General features: G+C 36.9%; 1 non-coding gene across 1 annotated transcript; it reads right to left on the bottom strand.

Annotated features, from left to right (window-relative positions):
* Positions 1–2,861: 2,861 nt before the first annotated feature.
* Trnak-cuu lies at positions 2,862–2,934 on the bottom strand. Its single transcript has one exon. It is a non-coding gene; the product is annotated as a tRNA-Lys (tRNA).
* Between the last annotated feature and the right edge of the window lie 2,600 nt (positions 2,935–5,534).

Genomic DNA, 5,534 nt, shown 5'->3' with positions numbered 1-5,534 from the left:
TCAAGCTGAGATACCTCGCGCACGGCTAGCCTGCGTAGAGATGGGTCACCGAAGCTCGGCAGAGCTAACACCATCCAAATGCCTATGCAAGTTATTTGCATGCATAGAATTTGAATCTAAAATACATGGAAATGACTCAATCGAATCGAACACAAGCGCAGCCAGTCCGAAGAAAGCCTGGAAGAACTTTCGGTTAGATTACGCCCCAAATCCTTTCTTGCCAATACTAATGATTGCAGTACATTAGAGTACCCTGAAAATATATAGCCTACTGCAAAGACAGACTCTGTGAACAGACCACATTTCACAGAATCAACAAGGGAGGAAGGATGCGTGGACATACCGTACAGAACGCTCCGAATCAGTGTAGTGTGAGTTTGACAAATCATATTTTTTATTAGGAAAGTGAAATTGAGGAAATTTAGATTGGAGATTGGGAAAGTAGGATAAGGATAGGATTTGATTTTAGATATAACAATAAAAGGGGAATATAGTCATCAGCGAATTCCCTCCTAGATTCTTTGTATGTTTTTTGCTAAAAACTTTAATCTTTCTAAGCTAAAAATGTTTTTTTTTTCCTTTTCCCAAAAAAAATGTTTTTTGAAGATATCGGCCGAATTGCAGTTCTTTTAAAATAGAATGATTTTTTGTGATGATATTTTGAAAATTTTATTTAACATCAACAGTTCTTTAAAAATAAATTAACCTTAAGAAAATCATGACACTTTCAGAAGTTTAAAATAATACATTAATCAACATTTTCTTAACTATACTTAACTAACTTTTTAAACTTTTCGAAATTTTATGAAAAGTTCTTTTTGAGGTACTTTGAACACTTCTCTACCACGGTCAGTATGATTCTAAACAATTCCGTACGTATTTTAATTGTACTCTTCATTTTGCGGAAAAATCGCAAACCTGTCAAAGTCACCCTGTTTTACGGTACCGTCAGTTGGGGTGACTATGGGTAAAAAAAACGATACACATCTCGTAATTTCTTAATAACAAAAACAATTTAAATAACATTGAAAATCTTTTAACGTAGAATTGTTCTTAGATAGATTACTAACATTTTTCCGAAAATATGGTGGAATTTGATGAACTCTACCTTAAATTTCAATCGTTTGAAAATTGATGAACTCTACCTTAAATTTCAATCGTTTGAAAATTGACCCAATCTCACCCCTTAGGAAGGTGACATTGAGTCAAATGAAACTAAAATGATGCTCAAATACAAAGATAAGGTCAAAACAAGTCTTCCAACAGGGTTTCTTGTTAGAGGGAATCATATTGAAATGCTACAATGTTTAAAGGTAGGTACTTTTCGAAGAATTCCTTCAAAAATATTAAAAAGTTGATTTTTCAAGAGATCATTTTTGGCCAAAAACGTTTCTCAACTTTAGGCAGCTGTCAAAATGACAGGATTTGTTCTAGGAACGAGATTTTTTCAGCTAAATCATCTTAAGATGTCCCCTACACAACTCTTTGAACAGAATTTAGCAGCATTGAGAAGAACCTAACAAATTGTAAAATCCGTAAAAAATTACTTTGACCCAATCTCACTATTTTTATCAATTGATGCTAATTAAATCTGGCAACTCTGTCTTATGTCGTTGTCACCCAAGTCATATTGATATTTTGTTGTGTTAGTTGAAATGATTTAGTTCCATACAATAAACTATGTTTTCTGCGCACTGGGTTTCCAAAGAGAAGATAAATTGTATGTACTTTATGCTAGAACGCACTTGAGAATCACTCCTTTTATCACCATTCAAAACCAGAACACGGCAAAATGCGGAATTACATTGCAGTTATAATTACAACACTAGTAGTAGCAGCCCCGAGCCGTAATTAAGTACTGTTAGTGAGTGAGGTGCGCATGAAATGCATCACAAAGATGTAAAGTGGCGTGACTTTTCCACTTTCAATTTCCTCCAGTTGAAGAGCACACAGTCTCAGTTGCGAGAACACTTTGGACTTGCCCAAGCAGTTCGATCGATTGATGAATGATTTACCATTATTTTTTTAACTAATGCCACTTTGAAAGAACGGGTGCACTTGAGTGGGCGAAGTTACAAAAAACACTTGTTGATTATTTTTTTTGAGGTCTTTTTTCGGTTTTGCTAGTTTTTCACCTTAATTTTTATTACAAGCAAGGTTTTCAGTCACTTAAGAGCAAGCATTCTATCATCTAGAAGCAAACGCAGCCGCAACGGTTACGCCAACCCAATCATTATCGCACTGGAATTCCTTCGGATAGATCTCGGTGCCGTTTCGCTCTCTATAATTTTGCCATTTATAAAAGTTGCAGTTATAAAAAAATCTGCATCAACGGGTGCACCAGTCAGTGCAAAGTCTGCGTGTGTGTGTTTGTGTCTGTCTATAAGTGCAGCACCTGAGTGCACTTGCATTGAGAAATATGTCGCAATATATCGGGTGTCACATACTATATTTTGCTATGGTTCACCAATAGCGAAAATCCTTTCTGGTTTCCCCCCTAATGCCTCTAATTACCAGGCTAAGATAACATCAATCAATTACTCTTTATGGTTTGCTAATCTTATAGCCTTTCAGTTAATTAATGACCTGGTCAATTGATGCTACACCAGCAAAGAGCTCGGTGTGTATTTTCCTCCGACTTTGGTGAGCCGAACACACTCATCATCATAAACGTTATTCGTGCGAGGAACGTGCGATGAAAGGTAATAAATTATGAAAAATTAAAAAAAGTACGTACGATGAGGCTCGATAACACCAAGAGGGGCTAATTATTTCACGTTAATCAGCGTATGCAAACTTAATCTGCAACTAATTAACGTAACCTCGTAGATTCATCAGAAGCAAATAAAAAAAAAGATCCACGCCCAACGTGGGGCTCGAACCCACGACCCTGAGATTAAGAGTCTCATGCTCTACCGACTGAGCTAGCCGGGCTGATGAACCCAAATCAAATGATGGATCATCGCAGGCCGGTATCCATCGATTGATCTATCGATCGGGTTGCGTGCCAGCAACAGCCCCAACCTTAAAATATCTAATTTATTCGACCAAATAGCTTCAATTCACCTGGGCGAAACGATTAATAACGGCGGCCCCCTCATCATTCAAGGTCGCGCGAAGGGAACGGGGTGTGAAGCCGCAAAACATCACCACATTATTGCTGTATTGCTCGGATAGTTTCGAATTCGTTTGTAAACACACTGAAATGCCGAAAGTGTGATGACGGTTGCGCGCCCCCTCTTCAAGGGGGGGCTTGTCGTGCTTCTGAATAATTGCTTTTAGGCAGGGTTGACAGGCTTCTTTATTTCATATTGCAGTTATGTATTAATCTTGAATTCTTTCAGAATTAATTTTCAACTTTGTCTTTGTTCTTTGTCGACTCCGACTCCGACTCCGGCTTTCTGAGTTTAGCCAACTACGACTCCGACTCCGGCTCCGGCTTTCAGCTCAAACCGACTCCGACTCCAATTCCAACTCCGGCCTACCAACTCTAGCCGACTCCCACTCCAGCTTTCAACAAATGGTTGGCTCCGACACCGACTCTGAATCCACATGAGCAATTCTCTACCAAAACCGGAAATGGATTTTATTTGTATTTTTTGATTTGGCTCAAACTTTGTGGGGGCCTCGTGGCGCAGGGGTAGCGGCTTCGGCTGCCGATTCCGATGATGCTATGAGACGCGGGTTCGATTCCCACCTTATCCACTGAGCTTCTATCGGATGGTGAAGTAAAACGTCGGTCCCGGTTTCTCCTGTCTCGTCAGAGGCGCTGGAGCAGAAATCCCACGTTAGAGGAAGGCCATGCCCCGGGGGGCGTAGTGCCAATAGTTTCGTTTTTTTGTGGGGGCCTTCCCTATGACCAAATAAGCTATTTTGCGTCATTGGTTCACCCATACAAGTCTCCATACAATTTTGGCAGCTGTCCATACAAAAATGGTATGTAAATATTCAAACAGCTGTAACTTTTGAGTGAATTTGCTGATCAATTTGGTGTCTTCGGCAAAGTTGTAGGTATTGTTGAGGACTATTGAGAAAAAAATAGGTACACGGAAAAAAAATTGCAGATTTTTTAATCAACTTTTTTTTTCACTAAAACTCAATTTCCCAAAATACATATTTTTTGATTTTCGAGATTTTTTGATATGTTTTAGGGGACTAAAATCCGCAACTTTTGAGCCATAGAGAAACATGGTCAAAAATCTGCCGCCGAGTTATGAATTTTGAAAAATAGTGATTTTTGGAAAAAATCGAAGTTTCATGCAAAAACAAGTTTGACATTATTTTTTAATGCAAAATTGAATTTGCAATCGAAAAGTACTTTACAGATTTTTTGATAAAGGGCTTCGTTTTCAAGATATAGCCACCGAAAGTTTGATTTTAGCGAAATATTTGCAGTTTTTCAATTTTTACAAATAGTGACCATGAGTGACCATTTCTAAAAATATTTTTTTAGAAAAGTTCAGAAATTTTTTTTTATTATTATTATTATTGTTTATTCATGTAATGTAAGACACAGTCTTATAAAATATTACATCTTGATTTAGTATGATAAGTTCACAGCTTCGTAACCTTAACACTAATACTATTTATATTTACTATTTTATCTCGAATGCGTTTTGTTAATCCTAATCGTTGAGTAAGTTTAGCAATTGTCTCTTGAAGCAAGGAATGTTTCTACATGATTTTAAGTTTATAGGTAGAGAATTCCAGGTAGATACGCCTCTTGCAAACAGTGAACCATTATAATAAGCAGAGGAATGATTAGGTATAATAAAATTATTCGTTCTCTGATTACGAAAAGGAACTAGTTTGGTAAAAAGATAGTTGGGTTTTTTACTATGAATTATTCTGAAAAGTGAAACTGAAGAGCGAAATTTAATGAATTGGGAAAACGGACATCCTAAGAGATTACTTTGGTAGTTTGTAACACTATCATATCTTGAAAGATTATATACATATCGAACACATGCATTCAGGGCAACTCTGAGTCTATCAAGTGCAGCCACTGAAGCGTTGGAAAGAACGAAATCTCCATAGATAAAATGAGGATAGATTAGCGTTTTAAACAATTTAAGCTTCGTGGCAATATCGAAATTTTTGGTAATTAGATTAAGCTTTTTAAGTGTTCCATACACTTTTCCAACTTGTGCATTTATGTGCGAGCTTCAGTCCAGATTAGAGTTAAAAATTATACCAAGGTTATTGGCGCTTTCAAAAAATTCTATTCTTTCACCTGACATAACTAATGGAGGCGGTGATGGTGGAGTTTTTAGATTACTTATAAGAAGAGCTTTTGTTTTACTTGGATTAATAGGAAGAAAATTATTTTCGGACCAATGATGAACTTTGGCCAGATCATGGTTGATTTCATTCGAAATTAGAAGATTATTTGAATTTTTCTTGGCACAATAGTAAATTTGAACGTCGTCAGCAAATAAATGTACCAAACAATGATCTAAAATTGATGGCAAATCATTAATAAACAATGAAAAAAGAAGAGGACCAAGTACGGAACCTTGAGGCACACCAGAAAG

Source organism: Culex quinquefasciatus, chromosome 3 (genome assembly GCF_015732765.1).
Source record: "Culex quinquefasciatus strain JHB chromosome 3, VPISU_Cqui_1.0_pri_paternal, whole genome shotgun sequence".
Lineage (NCBI taxonomy): Eukaryota > Metazoa > Arthropoda > Insecta > Diptera > Culicidae > Culex > Culex quinquefasciatus.
This window is presented reverse-complemented; position numbering and strand designations above follow the sequence as displayed.